Source organism: Solea senegalensis, linkage group LG7, assembly GCF_019176455.1.
Source record: "Solea senegalensis isolate Sse05_10M linkage group LG7, IFAPA_SoseM_1, whole genome shotgun sequence".
Classification (NCBI taxonomy): Eukaryota; Metazoa; Chordata; class Actinopteri; order Pleuronectiformes; family Soleidae; genus Solea; species Solea senegalensis.
Window position 1 is genome coordinate 11,442,100 of NC_058027.1, and position 19,229 is coordinate 11,461,328.

A 19,229-nucleotide genomic window follows, 5' to 3' on the forward strand; every position below is an offset into this window, starting at 1 on the left:
ACAGCTGAGTGCGTGTATGTAAATAATTAAAACTCATGTGAAGAGCTCACCTCACCTTGCCATGAAAAGCATTAAGTATAAGGAAGCCTAAGCACTAAATACCCCGGGGTGGTGGCAAGGCTGATGAGATCAATCCCACCTCAGACTGGATTTCTTTCATTCAAGAAACACAGTCAAGCTCTAAAAACTAATAAATGTTTAGCTTTTATTTCTGATTTGTCGCCAGAATAATTTTTGTTTTATATCAGTACAAATAAATGGCAATCTTTTCTTGCTGGAGTTATTGGCATTTAACCTCATAGTAATGTATTTTCTATCAATGCATTAGCAAGACTTCCGCAATGAGGCTTACATTTAAAAGTAGCCCTAAGAAACTAGAGGTGTTTTTCTAGTTTCTGACTTAAATTAACAAAAGGTTAAGTATTGTACTTAAGATACACGCTATTCAGCGTAAAACAAGCTCTGGTCCTTGAACCACCAGTGAGTTGATGAACTAATAAAAAGGATTGGAGTGAACCTAAGAAATTCCTGTTTATTTATGTAAAATGAAGATTCACCAGAGCCAGAGAAGTAAGCTGACATTGTTACTTGACCATTGGGCTTCGCTTGCTAAAAACAGTGAGAAGATATTCTAACCTCATGTAAACACAGCTGATCCAGATAAGCTTATCAAGTCAGGTTGTGACGTTTCTGGAATAACTATGACCGAATCGACCGAGATTGAATTGGCATATTTTCTGCTTCATTACAATATTCTCTCTATAAATCAGCTGCCTCGCTGCAGACCAGGTGAATTAAATACAACACATGCCTTTACTAAAACTGCTGCTTAACGCTCCAGGATTAAGAGCTGGGTTGTTACCATTGACTGACAGAAGAGGAGTCATTTTGTACCCTCAACCATTACTCAGCTCTCATTATAACAACAGCCCAAAGTGGCAGCTGGATCACAAAATGCAGAGAGCTCATGTTGATTCACTTAAGAGGCCATTCGTATCACCCCCAGCAGTGACAGAGGTAAAACTGTTGAACAATCATTTGATTGCCGTGCATGCTCATTTCTCACAGATGGCTCCCCAAAGGAACAACAGTCGGTGGCAGGTTTTGGAGGGCGGAGAGATGCAGCTGTCCCTGTTTGACTGGGTAAACAGTTGTGAGGTCTAATTTGTCCAACACCTTCACAAAAGAGAGGTTGTAACTCTATCGGCAGTTGACCTACTGTACTGCCCTTAGTCAGAACTGCCGTGCAAGCTCCTTTTGAAAAAGCTTGTCTGAGGAAATGTCCCAATGAGAGCCCCATTGAGTGAAAGGCATGCAGGCTGTGCATCTCCCAGAGTGCTTGTCCTTTTTTTTCACAGATCTGGTTTCATTCAGCTATCTATCACAGAGGCCACAGAAGGGTGAGGCCGCCTTGAAAGTACAGGAAAAAAAAGACGAGGGAAAGAGATTTTGTGGATGATTTGCCATGGAACACAACTGAAATGGGACCTGGTGTTTTCCGCGCGTGACACGAGCACCGTCTTTGCATAAAACACAAAGGATGTCATATGAAATAATCCTCGCAAGAGGAGTGTGAAACTCAATCTATTCTTGTTGATATGCATCAGACAGCAACAACATACACATGGTGAAAAGTATAATGCAGGTGAGTTTGCAATGTAGTTTAAAAAAAAAAAAAAAATCCCTAAGCCCCTGAGCTCTGGCATGAGAAAGAAACATTCTCAAAGTAGACATGTGTCAACATGAAATATTCAAAGTATGATTACAGATGAATGTGGATGTGAGAAACAGCGTTAGTGTTAATAGCAAAAAAAAAACACCTTGTTTTTAAATATGAGCTTTGCTTCAGTCATAACACACGCACATTTACTGGTGCGAAACAGCCCAGGCCATTGTTTGCAGTTGTTCCAGATTTAATTACAAGCGTAAAAACTTTCACTATGCTATGATGATGTTTTATTTAGATACGTATAGACTCAAAATGATTATTGCCTCATCTCTGCTCCCACAGCTCCAAACCTCATTAAGGACTGAAAAATGCGACACCACAGTTACTTTAACTTCCCTTGCAGAGATACAGGGGTGAGTGTGGTTTGCAATAGCTCACAGAAAGGACTTTAGGGCCTCTAAAATGTCAGCTGCATGCTCTGCATAGCTGTGGCTGTGTCTATCAAACAAGCACTGACTGGTTGAATAGCGAGGGATATCGAGGAGCACTTGGGCTGGCTGAACACCAAACACATAACTAAGATAATAAAAGAAATGGTGGTGAAGCAACAAGATGGTTTTTTTTAACTTCTTTCTGTTTAATGTGCTTTTGAACAGACTGTTGTTTGGCTTTCTTGACTTTGGTCAGAAGCACTTTTAAGATTTACCATTGGGAAAATAGATTTTTTTTATCAAGACAAAATTATGGATGCTAGAAAAGAAGAATTCGACTTCAAGTAAAAGCATGCTTTACAATCCTACACTAATTCAAACAACCCAGAACTGAGTGGAGCAGTTCTGTTGACTTTTTAAGTTGAAAAACACTTTAGCGTAAACACATATACATCCGATCATATGATTTAAATATGACTGATTCTATACTATTTTCTCTTTTTGAATTTACAGCTGCAAACCACAAAAGGAATAACGAGAAACTCCTCCAGCGATGTTGCTGGAAACCTGGAAATGTGGCTTCACTTCACCAAGAAAGAGGATCATGTGGTAAAGTCTGTAAATAATATTTCTTAACAAAAGTGGGAATAACAGAAACATCTATCAACACAACAGGATTTGAAACATCAGGATGCCATGTGCTTGACACTACACAAACATTCCACTGCCTCTGAGATAGACCACATATGAAACATTGACATGTCTTTCAGATTCCTCCTGAAGCCAACCAGGAAAATGTGGTTGTCAGTGTGAACGAAAGTCTATGGACAAATAAGCCCACTTTATACTTGATGTATATAACACCAGTAAACATTTTCCTGAAGATAAAATGCTTCACTAGCTTCGATAGAACGGTCGGGCTAATGCTAAAAACCCTCCACTTATTCCAGACACAGGCAATTGATCAAGAATTATTAAAGTGACTGCATAAAACAAATCTTTTACATTTCTATCCAATCAAGACGAATCCTTTGAAGAGGTTTTCTTTGTTGTACAAAGACTTGCATGAGATGTTAGCGATTGCTTTACTCCAAAATGATTTATAAGCAACAGATCATTTAAAAGCAGGTCCACAACCACAGAGCCCCACAGTAACCTGTGTGTAGATGGATTGCAAGCTCGAGCTGATTACCAAAATAGAAATGCACTCAGCCAATACAGGTGATGGGGAATCAGCTGTCGGTGTGTCGGCCAGTATCTTTATCAGTGAATATGTCAACCACAGGAACTCACACTCACCAGCGAAAGACGAACATCACTAGGGCTTTTCATGTTTTCATCACTATGCATGCACAAAATATTGTTGGTGGTACCAAGACATTAAGAAACATTAAGATTTGATTTCATCTAAAATAGAAAACTAAAATAAGTGATATTTGTGTTCGTACTGCCTCAACACACAAAGGTTTAATGCAATCAAATCACCACAACTGCAGTGAGTTCATATAGTATCAGCATCTTTATGCGTGTTTTAAATTAGTAGCTGTACGACTCAATATGACAGCAACTTAGGAAGTGTGAAATCTCTGGTTGATCAGGCCTTTCTGACCAGGGTCTGGTGAAATGCAGCAAAAAAAGGCTCACACAAGAATGCCTCAATGCACCATTCTTTATGACAGTTTTAATTAAAATGACATACAGCAGCATCTTTTTTTTTTTATCTACTCTTGCGTTCAACTCTCATTGGTGGCCAGGGTGGACAAATCAGGGACAGTGTAATAAAACAACATGCCTGCTTTGGGAGTCATTTGAGTCAGTTAACTACAATATTGTGCAACTTAAAAACAGGAAATGTGATTGGCTATGCTGGCACTAAATATAAGCAATTAAAGATAAGGTCAGTGGCATGAGAGACTGCTCGAGTAGACAATTACACCTAACCTTGACTGAGCATGCACTTTACAAATTTTACAACACCAAAGACCAGCATTTTCAGATAACCATTATTGACTTGTTGACATGAATAAGTGACATCATTAACAAGGAAAAGGGCACAAATAGAACAACAATAACATTACTTTAAGTGAGCATGTCAAGGAGTAAAGCCAAACTTCTTCATGGGGCTTAAAAACTAAACTAGAGAGTCTTCAGAGAGCTCATACCTTCACCAACACTAAACTCTATTTTCTTTTCAAATGATCCCCATAAACAAAAGACAGTGCTAAAAACAATCTCATTGGCAAAAGTAATCATTGAATGACATTAAAATCAACGGCTAATTTCCCATCCTGACACAAATTAGTCTTCAAATGAATAACCAATTGCTTTAATAATCAGTTCATTGGTGTGAGTTGGACCTTTATAAATTAAATAGATTTTTTTTATTTGTTTCTCTGTGACAGTACTTTTTTGGAAGACGTCCTCCTTTTGGGGGGTTTGAAACACCAGTGTTGAATGGATGAAATTGATGAATATAAGTACTGTAACAGACGAAGTTCATTCCTCATAGAAGAATCGAGTGTGTGCGAGTGCATCTGCGCTGTTGGAAGCTGGTGCGTGTTCACGTGCATAGAATAAATATGAGAGCAGAGAGTTGCTCTGTCTTCATTGGAAAGAAATGGTTATATATGAGTATATATATATGAGTATATATGTTTAATGCCTTAAAACTCATTTCATAAAACTGAATTGTTAATGAATCAGCATCACAGTCAAATTGTGGATATTGTTACCTTATGAGAACTTTTGAATCAACACACAGCCCTAACTATGATAATGATTGTTAGTTTCAGACAAATGGAAAACTGAGTTTGTTTTCATGTCGACAGAGGTGCTTGATGACATGGGATAACTTCCAAATATTCATGCTTCATTCATGCTACACATGAATGAAGAGTACTTGTCGATGGCACTAAATATGTGGACTTTATATTAATCTGGAATCCCAGGGAAAAAGCATCTTCTTTGGAAACTTGCGCTCCTTTGATTATGAGATCAATAGATAAAAAAGAATAAAGAGTTGCTCTTGAGGATGAAATGGCTGAGAGATAAAAAAAAAAAGAAAATCAAGCCAACTTGTGTTAAATATCACACTTGAAATAGTAAACATATTTAAATCACTTAAATCAAAGCTCCAATTACACTTGCTGTCATTTCAGAGTGGAAACACTTGCCACAGAGAATAACCTTGTTTTCACTCAGAATAATAAATAATGCTAAGATAAGATAATTTTCCAAGCCAAGCCTAAGTAGTGTTGGAAATGTGTCCTACCTATGAGTTCAAATAAATAATCCAATCATGGCTTGTTACAGAGTTCGGAAAGAACACTTACAAATTGGTCCGACTGAGAGGAAGCCTTGATCTTAAAACTCTGACAAGGTGGCAGATTGATTTTTCCTGTGCTAAGAGAGAAGCTGGCAGAAACAAGAGCAGCTCCATTATCGTGCTCAGCCATTTCAGTCTGCTGTGATTCCTGAATTACAAAAGCCAGTCACTCGGATTCTCAAAACACCTCTAATTATCTTTAGTCTCTTCATTCTATAATTGAGACGCACACTTTAAATGCAAGTCGATAGAGTAACAGCAGCAGCATCTACTGTGACACATTTAATTGTGTTTGTGGTCAACTGTGAAGCATGATGATTGCATGATCCATCTCCCAGTGGACAAACCGCTTCACCGGCGTTCACAACCAAGTTTGTCACATTTCAGTGCTGTTCATCTGTTTGATAATATTTGTATCTCGTTATTTCACTACAAAACCCTATCTGTATTTAAATAAAAATGAAAACATCACAGTGCGTAATCATTTGTCTTAATGAGGGAGCTGTAGGGTTGTTCTTTTTATCTTTGGTCAGAACACATCATATTTCCTGCGTCCAGATTTGTACTGCCACCCAATCAGATACTACACGACCCTGACACGTAGTATCTGAGTTTACCGAGTATACCAAGGTCCGCAATACGCAACGCGCACTTCGGAGCACGCGGCATGTGCTCAGAAGTATACCAGGGCCTTTACACAACAGACATTTTAATGTGAGTTGGCAAACTAAATGGTTTCTAAGAAAACAAAATGGGGAAATTCACTGATCATCAAAACATTTTGTCAAAGGATTGAAATTGAAAATGTACCACCTTGTTACCACTGAATGAAGGAAAGAATAAGTTAACGTTCATCCAGTTGCATGATTGATAATCTTAGATGAAAGGGATTGCAAGTATTATTAAAGTATTTATATAATGATGCCCTTAAAGCCAAAGCTAATGTCATAAGCATAAAAAGCAAATATTTATCATCCTGTGCAAATAATGAAAACAGAGTAACAATATTACAGTTGAAAAAGTGGTCGCTACTATATTTGCAAGGATTTTACTGAAGTGTGGCATTTTACATATCCTAAGTTATTAAGATTCAACTTATTTGGTTACAGCCAGTGAATTGATGGAGTGTTGCCAACATTTCAGCATGACAGAGAATAGATAAGAATACATGGACATATAGTACAAAATCTAGTTAAATATAATACATGAGCTGCAGGTAGATATCAATGTTAAAATCACAAACTATCAATTAAAACTTAACTTTATCTAAAAAGTAACTGCACATGAAACAGAGTTAGTCATAGGCAATAAAAGCAACAGTAGAAATCAGAGAGATCTGGAAGCATTTTGTCCCCACACCAAAGCCATTATAAGAGTTGGTAAAAACAAAAATTCAAGATGTCTCCCTACCAGGTAGTGATTCAAGGACGTTTTGAACAAAACAAGTGGTCTTTACTTTGGTCAGTTTCACACATGATGACACAATAACAACTGACACACCTAAAAAACCTAACTTAAGGCAACACGACCTTGATATTTCCTGGTAGGTACACGGACGTCCATTTTCACTTGATGGTAGATGGTAAAATAAAGATGAGATTGTTTCTAGTTATGGACATACCCTCTCCAGCATCAGGTTGGCTTGTCCATGGGATTTCAGGTTACAAATAAAGAATGAAAACTGAGGCTTTAAATTAGGATCAACAATTAGTAACGCAAAGATGGTATAAAGCTAAAGTGATGCCGGCTGTTTTTATTCCCAAATGTATCACAAGGTAAAGCTTTGCATGGAAAATATTTTATGCATCCTTTTATATCTTCGTATCGTGATGCTGACAAGGACAGTTCTGCATTGATGCAGCGACAGCACGTAATCCATTACAGCAGGGCTCCAGACTCATTTTGCAATGGTTGCACTGGTGCGTCTGACTTTTTATTTAAGTGCACCCATACTTTTTAACTGTCCTGGCAAGGGAGCAAATCTTTTAAAAAAAAACAAATCCAAACTTCATTCACTCATTATTACTTTATGAAATGACCTACATCAAACGTAGCAGCCACATTTATTTAGGGACTGGCCATGTCCGTGTAGAACACTGCTATAAACACAATGTGTTGATTTTTAAGTGTAATATGTATCATTATACTAAAACGATTCACATTTCCCTCCACGATCAAGGTTAAAAATAGTGAAATAAATGTGTTGGAAGAATGATTTACTTAAAAACTGGGGGAGAAGGGAGAGTTGTGAAAGGACAAAGCCTGCGGCTACAGAGCACACAGTCCTTTGTCTAACGCTGCTGGGTGTGTGTGTCTCCTTGTCCTTGTGAATTTGTGTTTTGTGCATGTTTCTTTGTGACATGCATTCCTAGATAGGCAACCTGCCAGACTCTAGAATTCCAACCTTACTAAACATAACATATTCATCTGCGCCTCCATTTCTTCAGGCTAATGGAATCTTCCTTTGGCATCTATCAACATTTCACCAGTTCAAACTAGTTTGATCTCTCAGTAAAGATATAATAACATGCTATGTTGTGGATGACTGCCTTTCAGGCATCTGTAAAACAGCAACAAATGCATAACACCAGTTAACTGCTTGTGAGCAGAGTCAGGTGTTTGACTAAGGGAGAATGAGGCCACTGCTGAATGATTAATAAAGTGCACTACTGTTTGTACCACAGACAGTCGAGGTGTTTCCATGTAAGTGTATAACTAGAGAGGGCATGAACAACCATTAACTTCAAATAACTGCCAGACTCTCCTCCTCCAGCTGCAAGACAGAAGCCGAGGCAACAAAGTGAGTCTCAAATACCATAGTCACTCTCTTATGGTGGCTTTCCAGAATCAATGGTGCAGTGATGTGTTCCTGGGAGGCACCAGCGTCACATTCAAATATTGATAAACGTCCTGAGTAAGCACCAATTTAATGATTTATTCGATACTGCAAGTTTTTGACAGTGTATCAATTACTGAGCAATTATCATTTAGTTATTTAGTTAAGTACAGCTTCCGACTTCCACCTAATATGGCTCCAGGTTGTAACTGAATCTTCCTCTAAAACAAAATCTCAGAAGTTGGCAGTAACCTCCGACAGTGAGTGCTGCTGACATGCACTTAATTCTTGATGGTAGATAAATTGCTACAAAATATGTGTTGAGGAGAAGAGGCGCACCATGCTACATGCAGTGAAGTGAAAACACTAGACTTCTATGGGAAAACATTTCAGCCTTGGTCTGTGCTCACTTGGGCTGATACCATGGAATTGTCTAAGAATTTAATAACATCTTAGGTTGAGTACTTTAAAAGAACCCAGACCTAGCAGAGTGGTAAATATTATTTTTTTTAAATGTACAAACAAGATCAGCAGGAGGGATTACAGGGAAACAGCTGATGGCTGTAGTGCATGGCCCTACATATACAGTATATACACACACACATCTCACTACAGATGGACTAAACCCAGGTTTGGACACAGTTAAACACTTGTGGTTTAGCTCCGATAGCACTCAGTACCCAGGCACGGGTACGTCACACTTGTTATTCAGTATGTAACATACCAGATTTGGTGGTTTAATACAAAACTCATACATACAAATTTATCTTTTTTACACCATCAACCACTCATTTATAGATTTTCCAACATGGTTTGGATGCTTAAAGTGATATAGAATACACAAAACAAGTCAAGTAAGCTTATGCCAAGTAACTATGCTAACGTTGAATCAGCAAGGTGTGACGACATTACATTTTAAACAAAAGGAACAAAGTCCGCACTGGAGAAAAGGCAGCTCTCAGTCTGCATTCGTCTCCCTGTGTCTGACAAATGTTCACACTGCAGACCAATTTGAACAACAAGTTGCAGACTTCTTCAGGCAGACGAGACAATTTGACATGGAATTATTTTCCCCAAAGAGAGCACCATGAGAGCGAGGAGTATGGTTGGGCACCAAAACCCAGTGGCAATTCAGAATTGGGTCCTATAATGATTGGTACAAATTGTACAAAATCACAACATACATTTCTGTGCCTTATTTCGGCGCCTCAGCTCTTTTCAAAAGCAACCATTTTATCAGCATCACCTTGTTCGCTTTGCAGCTCCGTGCAAGATTGTGCAAGTTTACACTCTGAACTGCACCATCGTGGACGGTGCCCTGCTGTCTGCCCAAGGGCTCCCAGGTCTTTGCTGCAACCGAGTGATGTTGGCAAGCTGCATGTAAAAGACGGCAGCCGGAGACACGTTTGATCACAATCCAGATAACTGGGATAAGACAAGAGGTAAAGAGGGAAAGAGAAAAGACACCTCACACGCCTGCTGTGTCTGTTTGATGTGAATGTTTGTTCCCACCTGGAGTAAACAGATCCGACACAAACAAGATGTGATGTGAACATGATAATATTCAAAAGGACTGCTCAACTTTTAACTTTCAGTCAAGCAACTGATATTTACTGTAAGATTGTTTATTACATGAATTGTCTGTGTTTAAGTGTAGGTATATTATACTATCTGCTCATTTCCTATTTTAAACTTTCATCGGCCTTGGAAATAAAAAAAAAAAGCCATATCTTGAATATTATTGGCATTGGCGTTGGCATTTACAAACTTAATCTCAGCAGACAACAGACTTTGACTGATGATTCAGGGGCAGCCCTTAGTGGGTACTTGTTAGCGTAGGATGTTGACTTAATCTTTTCACCAGTTCACTCCCACATTTCAGCGAACATTAACCCTCGTTCATATTTTTCAGACAGGAGAAACAGCTGTTATTTGTTAAAAATGGACTCCTGAAACTACTTCATTTGCAAAACAAATTCACACAACAAGCAGTTTCTGTGTTTCCTGATGTTCGATTTTTCAAAGCTACACAATTTTTCACAAAACATCAAAACCAAATGAAAGCTATAATCAATTTGCCTATTTAGTCGTTTGGCAGACCAGGATGAGAACGTGAGAAAAAGAGGTCAAATGCACGTTTGCTTGCCTTTCCTCAAAATGGCTTTGACGTCGCCTTCCTTCAATTATTAATGTACCTTCCATTCTACATACCCGTCCGCTTGCATTATCCCCAGCACTGCCAATCTGCTTTTATCTTGCTTGCCAAATGAGAATGCTAAGCAAACAGACTGTTAATGTCTGTCCATTTTCTTTAGCAGATTAAAGCGTTGAAATAGAAACTTTTCTTTTAATTTACTATGATATATTCACCATTTGTAGGAGCTCAATATTTTATTTTACAACTCATAAACACAAAAGCTGAAGTGGAGAGGCCTCTCTGCTCCAACAGCGTGGGAACTGATTGATGGTTCAGTGGAGGATTTAACCCGTAGATTGTTGTGGCACCGCTACCTCACGAGATAGATGTGTTGTACATTATCAGGACGTGTTGTGCATTCATAATACACCCAAAGTAATTGGGTTCACCTCCATTTACTTCTTTGTCAAACAGAGCTGATTGTGGTAGGAGGAAGGCTTTGTAACAAGGCTTTGTGTTTCCCATCAACAAACACTACCTGCAATGGAAAAATAAAGGAAAACACACACATACCAAGATGGAAAGCATGTTTTGTTGTCTCCATGTGCAGATATCACAACATCAGCACAAAGACATGAGCTTGAGCTGTTGAGTGAAATGATACCCACCCATATTTTTGAAAAAACCAGTCAGGACAGTCCAAATCACTTATGTTACCGCCACAAATGCACCGCTCTGATTGTTTAGACAAATGTCCAAAGTGCAAACATGTTTATAATGTGCAATAAACATCACAGCAATGAAAGTGAAAAAGAAATCAATATTCACTACCTGCAGCTACACAGTGTGATCTGCCTATCGTGATTACAGGGTGTGTTTTTGTAATGAGAAAGTGAAAAGTGTATGATTACTTCAAGTGTCTCTTTTCCTCATTTTTGATTTATTACATTATCCATGATTATTCTCAAGGATCTCTATTCCTGAGTTGGACTCATGTGTTGTGCTTTTAATGTTGTTTTTTCTGGGATTTATTAGGGAAATTACACAGCGCATGTCTATCTGAGTGCGGAATAACATTTCTGTCCAAGTAACTGAATATGTTAATTTTAACGTGAAAATGAACAGGGGCAGATAATGACTTCCCGCAGCCTGATCAGATCAGTAGCTTGTCAATTGTGTCTAATTTGATCAGGAGAACTAACAAATGAGACAAGTCAGAAAATGTTGTTTTTTTTGTTTGTTTTTATCAATTTTAGAATCTGTAGTTTACTGTTTTCCAACACAGCCTGGTGTGTTATATTAATATTTAACAGCTGTGCTCAATCCTGCAAACTCCCAAGGGCTTTCTGACTGCTTTTAGTTGCTGTTTTTAGGTTTTCTATTAATTAGACCATATGTACTGAAATATTTTATCAGAATGAGGGGTTTCTAATGGGGCTGGAACTAATGTGTTTCATTGCTAATAAAAAATGGATGATTATCACCATTAGTAATTCAGAGATGTCAAGATGTTAACACCACATATTCGACATTTTTGCTCAAACGACAAGTGATTGGTTTGATTCTTAAAATAGCTGCAAATTGATTTTCAAATAAGCTCCTATTGATTTACTTATCAATTGATCAAAAAATCATTACGGCTGTAGCTCATGCTTCTTTTGTTTCATTCTCTTCACATCATTGTCAGCATCCACGCCTATCTCCTGCATTTGTTGTTTATGTGGGTCATGCGACTTAACATTACATACAAACAGTGTATTTGCATATATTAACATTAACATATTCTGCCATAAAACAAAAGGCTAGCAGTGCCCTTATAGGATGTTGTACCAAGGACAGTGAAAAGAGTGCTTTGGCTGCAAAATGAAAATGAGGGACAATGGTATATCAATGGTTTGTCGAGGGCAACTAGTCAACCAATACTGTCAAATCTTAAGTGCCATGACATGATTTCCTGTGACTACATGCTGATACTGATTTCCGTTGAAGAATAAAAGATTTAATGGGCGATTGTTGTAACCAATAATTGAGGGGTTGATTAGATTAGGAGTCACTATGAAAATGTGAAGCATGTAAAAGAAATTGAGAGATTGTATTGCTGTCAAAACAAATCAACAAACCAGAACAGCTGGAAATGCATCTCTTCAAATTAGCCCCGTGATATTTGACATTAGAATGAATTGGACGTTGTAACTGCGACTTGGTGTCTATAAACTGAAGCTGCTTTGATGTCAATTCATTTCAAAAAAGAGAGACGAAACACGACAATAGCAACTGATGGGGAATCAATGATTATTTTGGCCAAAAAACTAATAACAACAAAAAGGATATGACACTGATGTTCAACTTGATCCCTCGTTTCCACTTTATGCTGCAGCGATGTAGTCATTTGTGGATTTTCTCTCAATCCACTCGTCAATATCACAAGTGAGGCATGTGTCATCCGATCGGGACAATGTTTCCCTTTGATTCTCCACAAAACAGTGGATTCTGCAGTATTATTAGAGCAATGGGGACAGTTCCTCAGAACCACCCACCCACTCACTCACTCACTCACTGCCACCATGCAACAGTATCCATGTGGAGATTTCACATCATATCTTCACATAGCTTTGTAAAAATTATTCTGACAATGTAGTGTTTAACAAATTTATCAGACCACCTCTCATAAGAGACGAAAAACTTGTTAGTAAATAACAATAATTTGACATCTTACTCCAAAAATAATAATGTGCTTCTTCTGTTTCTTAAAACATTAGAACATTTAAATATTCATGGTTAGCAATAATAATTATATTTTAGCATTAAACATCTATCTTTCTACATACTGGTGTATTAACCTTACAGAAACATATATTTTGATAATTACCAATGCTGATCATTTAGGGTGGCTGTGGTTTTGAGTGGTGCTCTAATAAATTTGTATTTATAAAAGACCGTGAAATTCCCACAGATGAAATCAAGCTTGTATAATCCGGTAGATACAAGATTTAAATGCTTTCTGTCAATAAAGTGATGGGTTTTGTCTGCTGTAATGAATCAAATTCATAGATTTCATAGACCGTGCAGAGAAAGATCACTTGTGTAAGGAACAAGTAAATCCAGTGTTGTAACCAATGTAATGTGGCTTATGAGTGGGTAAATCAAGACGGTACTTAAAGCACTAGTGTTAGACATGTTAATACCGTCTGACAGAGTTTCATTACTGCAGCAACGACGACAACAACAAATCTCTTCAATGTGACCCTGAATTATCATTTTTGTGGCATCTGTTTCCAACAACACGGAAGACAATACTTCATACCAAAGCCAAATGAGACAGCATTTCTGCAGCAATCAAAGACTGTGCAACACCACAAAAGCTGACAATATCTTTATAGCTTGTGCGGGGGAGAGATGTGTGTAACCTGGGCTTGCGTCCCAGGAAAAGATGGATCACCGGGCCTTGGCAAAGCAGCAACAGTGCAACAAGCATTCAAAGCACTCTATTCTGCTATAACTGGCAATTCTCTACAGAGAAATCCAATCAGTGCTATAAAAACTAAAGCAGAAGTGCATATTCTTTGAACCAAGATACGACTTTACAACTCAAATGATGAATGTTCCACCTAATCGACTTTTTCAACAAAACAATAGCCCCGGGATATTGGGGTATATATAGATATGTTGCATGGCACAACAATTCATATATGGTGGCCAACAGGAAGTCTCTGCGCCGGACCACAGGTTGGAGGAACAGATCGATATTGATTATAGAATTGCCGATCCATTTCAAGTCCTTTGTTTACTCCTATGCATTTGAAATAAACTGCGAGCTGTCAGAACATCACCTCACCGTGCTGAAAAAGCAAACAGTCACAGTTTCAACTAGTGATATTTACAGACACAGTGCAGCCCACTGAAACAGTTTATGAAACATTTACACATTATTCATGTACACCATGTCTCATTAACACTTCTGTTAACTGCGACTGAACCTCAGCATTTTGTTTCCTTCCCAAACCGTATACCGACATCTCCTGTAGTATACGAAACACTGTCTTTAACACGAAACCTACACTTCACATAAGTGCAGTTAAATATGTATGTATCTATGTAAGCCTTCTTAATGTCAGCAATGTAATCTGACTCATGTACATACAAATGTGATGTCATTAAGTGATCAATAATACAAATGTTTTAAGGAATATTGATCATTGTAGACCTACTCGGCGCTGACCTATAAAAAATTACAAAAACTCAAAGTGACATATTGATATACCCAAACTACTTTTTTCTAGATGTTTTTTTATTCTTACATTGTAATATTCTCTTGTGAAATGTATCTTAATATGTAGATTATCAGGTAACAAATCTGCCATATCAGACTACATGGGACTTCCAACATGTACGTAATCTTGTTTTCCTGCAGGCTTGCGTGCATTGCTGGAGCTTCCACAAGTGCTTGAACAACCCTCACCCCCACCACTGTAGGTGGACCATTTCGTATAAATGTCAACCTTAGGAAAACACTGCGAGGGTTTTAACTTACAAAGATCCTCAGTCTCATTTCAGTCTGTCAAAGAATCAAGAACTTCATGTTTTTCATTTAGCAGGTTGGTTTTCATTTATTTGTCTATAAACAAAGAATGCATTGCATATGGAAATACATCCATTAAAATTATTGTAAAAAGGTACTTTAAATGGATATTAGCCAAATCCTTTCTTACTCTACCATCAGCTGGTGTGGAGCCATGAGTTGACAGGGGCCTTACAAAGCCAAAATAATCCCCTTGTCCTAGACTAATCTGTTGCCCTGGGCCTCTGAACAAACATTGTTTGTTTAGAGGTTAAATTCTCTTCCTCCACAGGGTTTCCTAGATGTTCACCCTGGTGTTTTCAATGGCCCTTTTAACACAAAACATAATGCAAAACAGGCCCAGGTTTATGCAGGACCTCAAATTTCACTAAATGTACTTCTACTATTGTACAGACAACACTAAGAATAAACAACTGCGCCATCACATAACAAAACTCCCGTTTATTGTGAGTTGTTTTCTTGCTCTCCTACTTAAAAACAGCACATCCAAGAACTGCAGCTATCTGAAAAATCACATCTGGTAAATATGAAAAAGGGGGTTTTCCTCAAGTGGCACTGCTCTCATGTTCAGCCGCAGCCCTCAGCCAGCATCGGGCAAATTCACACATCTCTGACAACTCTAAAATGTCATGTTATTGTGTGGTGCTCAGGGTCTTAAATTTCACTTCCACTTGACACCTGATGGCTCTTTCAGACTACATAATGTGCCTGTTGTGCTACAGCTACGCTCCCTACACTGATTACTACATAAAATCTGACACTAAAAAAACATGATCACATAGTGAACAGCTTTTGAAAAGGATGTCAGCTGGAAAGGAAGCACCTCTCTGACTCACAATAAAAACCATGACTTTCTTCCTTTGTAACATAAGGAAGAAACGTTTGCTCGAAAGACGTTTTACAACAATTGAAGGCACCATTAGTGCTCCAACATCCAAATTGCTGCATACATTCATTCACTTCCATGAGATGTGAAATCATCTGGGCTTAACAATGCTATACCGTTATGTTTTGAATATTTCAGAATGAAAAGCATGCAGAATAAGTCATGTCTCAAGATAAAAACTCTTTCAAAGGCTAAAATCTATACAAAACGTCAGTAAAAATCAAAGTGAAATGCTTAAATCATTTATGTTCATTGCTTACACTTTACAGTAGCTTTAATAATAATGGATTGTCTTCATTTTCCCCCAAACCCAAGCATTTATCTTCTGGCAAACAAAAAGAATTAGATGATAAAAATACTAGAATTGATCTGCAGAAGGATTTATTGGCGAGAGAGCCAGCTATAAATTATGCATCTCTTTGTCTGTCTGTGAGATTGTTTTGTTTTCTGCTGTCCACTGTTTACATTATTACCTGTATGTCACTTGATATCTCAACCAACTACCCAGTCGAGCTACAGTGACTGCATACAAGCCTTAACCTTGAGCAACACAAGTGTCGACTACTGCGTTTGAGCGTGAAGCGCCCACAAGCCTGCAGCAAACTGAGTACTTTCCAAAGAACATCCAACTGGCTACGTTAACGTTAGCAAATAAATGCAGATAAATACATGGTTTAAAACAGGCATATTTATCATATGGCAAACGTTGTACACCTATATGTTTTTGTATGCAGCACTAACCTCAAATGCTTAAGGCTAATAACCCTAAATGTTTCACTGCCAAATATCCAAAGTTTTCTTTCAATATTGAGAACAAGAGTGTTTATCTGAACAAACACCAGAGATAGGAGGTGGAGTATTTAATCAAACATCTTAAATTAGCAAAATTAGGATTTTAACTAACTCATACATCTTAGGTCTGTAGGTCATTGTACACAAAAATATTGGAACTGCAATGATTAGTCTTTTTAGTCTGCTAACCATAGTGAACATCAGTGGAAGATAATGTTTGCATCACTCATGCTACAGAGGCCCTCAAGGACGAGGAAATTGTTAATTAGCTTTTAGGAACAAAGAAATTGGTGAGAAATTGCTTACTTTATGTTCCAAGCTAGCTTCCACAGCGGCTGATCAAATCTCTTATTAGTCTACCACATTTTGGTTAATTACCAATTGAAATGCAGCAAATTCAACTTAAGATTAAGAATTAAAAAGGGTGACAAAACATTTGTAAGTTCTGCAGACGCAAATTCTAACCTCATATCTTGACTTAACTGGCAAATACAGTATATAGAGCCAACAGCTGAGGTGCAGACTTCATGACCAGTCTTTAATGTGGTACCATTATACTCACAGGTCACAGGATAAAACACAGGGTTAACCCATAGCAGTCTTGTTAAAAAAGAAAATGGGGGCTTTAATTGAATGACTCACTTCACCGAGATTGGACAGCCCCAACAAGACGAGCCAATGAAAAGAAAGTGACTAATGACGGGAGAGATGGGTCCCAACTGTTTTTTCAAGTCAGAAATCTCTAACTGAACAGTTTATTAGACCACAACCCACCATTTCATAGGTTCCTGTTCCTTACAGTTTTATTAAAGATCTTACACAGCATGCATTTTACAGAAGTGGAACACCCTGAAATCACATTCTAATTACACCGACTACAATAACCTGGTTCCCATTAAAACGTACAACAACGTTAAAAGAAATGTTTAAACATTTAGTACAGGAGCTGAGTATTGGGAGTTGGTTGAACAGCAGTAGGTCAGCTAACAATTTTAAATCTGGGTCACCTCAGAAGGAAGCAGGCGCAACTTCATTCATTCATTCATTCATTCATCTTCTACCACTTTATCCTCCACATGAGGGTCATAGGCGCTGGTGCCAATCCCAGCTGACATAGGCAGGGTACACCCAGGACAGGTCGCCAGTCCATCACAGGGCCACAAACAACCATCCACTCTCACACCTAAGGTCAATGTAGCGTGTCCAATTTGTTCCAGTAAATGCTGATACATGGTTGCGTTTCGTTGCTGCTTCCATCCATTACTGCAGTAATATTTGCTTCTTCTCCTCTTGTCTGCCATTTTCCACAATGTTTCCAGTGCAATGAAGTGACAATTCTGTTACAATGTAAAAAACTACTTCCATTATTCCCCCTAATGTTTCCGATAAACTTATTCACATCTACATTTTAACAATATGTAAAAATTTCCATCAACTTCCCACAAGCATTTTCCCCCCAATTGTCTGCATTTCCAATCATTTGCACAATTTATACACACTTCACAAATGTACATATAAACCCTCATAGTGACACCAGGGTAGTAGGAGTGAAGAGTAAAAGGTATTTATTTTCTCATGATGTATTTGTGGAAAACATGACATTTTCTATTGCTCTTCGGACCCCCTGGGTGCCCCCAGTGCCCCGGCTTGGGAAACACCGAGAACTGCACTGGAGGAATCTACGACTTGAACTCCAGCAAACGCTTCCTCAAAACAAGTTTGTTTGTAAAAGTTAATAGTGGAATAATACGTGCAGACGCGCTGTCTGAGGTGTTGGCTGAACGTTCCTACCCGTGTTCCGAACGTTGTATAATTGATACTTGGCCGTTTGTCAGTATAGTAGCAGCAGGTTATGCCACTGTGTTGCGTGTTAGTTGAAGTTCTAGGAGCTAACAGGGCTAAGTGAGCTGGGTGTGCTGAGCTAATGAGACTTGTGTGCTAGCTGGCAGAGTGAAACAATGAGCGCAGAGTGCAGTCAGACTTGGCTCACAGCTCTGCTGCTGCATGCTGTGTCGGCTGTGTGCTGTGAAGCTAGCCAGCTTCCCTTGCACGCAAGGCTGACGTTAAATGGCTAGCGAGTCGATGCATTATCAACAATAAGAGAGGAAATAGAAATGGAACAACTTACCGACTTAGCTACCCTCTCCTATTCCAAACCCCGGTGTGTCCATGGTGCTGTGCACTCCATAAAACAAGTCACTGTGACGAGCCTGAATGACAATAAAACCATGAGAGAAAAAAAAAAATCCGAAGCACCACAATCCAGTGGCAGCGCACTCCCTAGACATCCAACACAAGAGAGGAGGAGGAGAGGCCAGCGATTCACTGGACTTCTGCCATCACACTTCGAGATACTGTGCACACCGCAAACAAGCGAGTCCGGGGGACATTTTGATCGGTGCCCGCCAAGTGCGCTCCTGTCCGGCGACCCTGTGGATATTAATCCCACAGCGAACAGCTTCCCATCCAGGTTAATTCCTCCGTGTTCACTGTTTCTGGACGAGCGCCGCGGAGATTCTTCGTGTGGGAACTGATACAATGTAGCCAACCAGCAGCAGCGAGTGCGGGAGGGAA

The 19,229-nt window shown here is 38.7% G+C and overlaps 1 protein-coding gene across 2 annotated transcripts in view; it reads right to left on the minus strand.

Moving 5' to 3' along the window:
- Nucleotides 1–19,229, minus strand: part of LOC122772246 (zinc finger protein 609-like) — a 65,880-nt gene extending 46,651 nt beyond the window's left edge. The window contains exon 1 of one of the 2 annotated variants that reach the window (XM_044030108.1): nucleotides 18,784–19,229. The gene's annotated coding sequence lies outside the window, so the exon portion shown is untranslated. The remainder of the gene's footprint in view (nucleotides 1–18,783) is intronic. The other variant, XM_044030109.1, reaches the window with a different exon arrangement.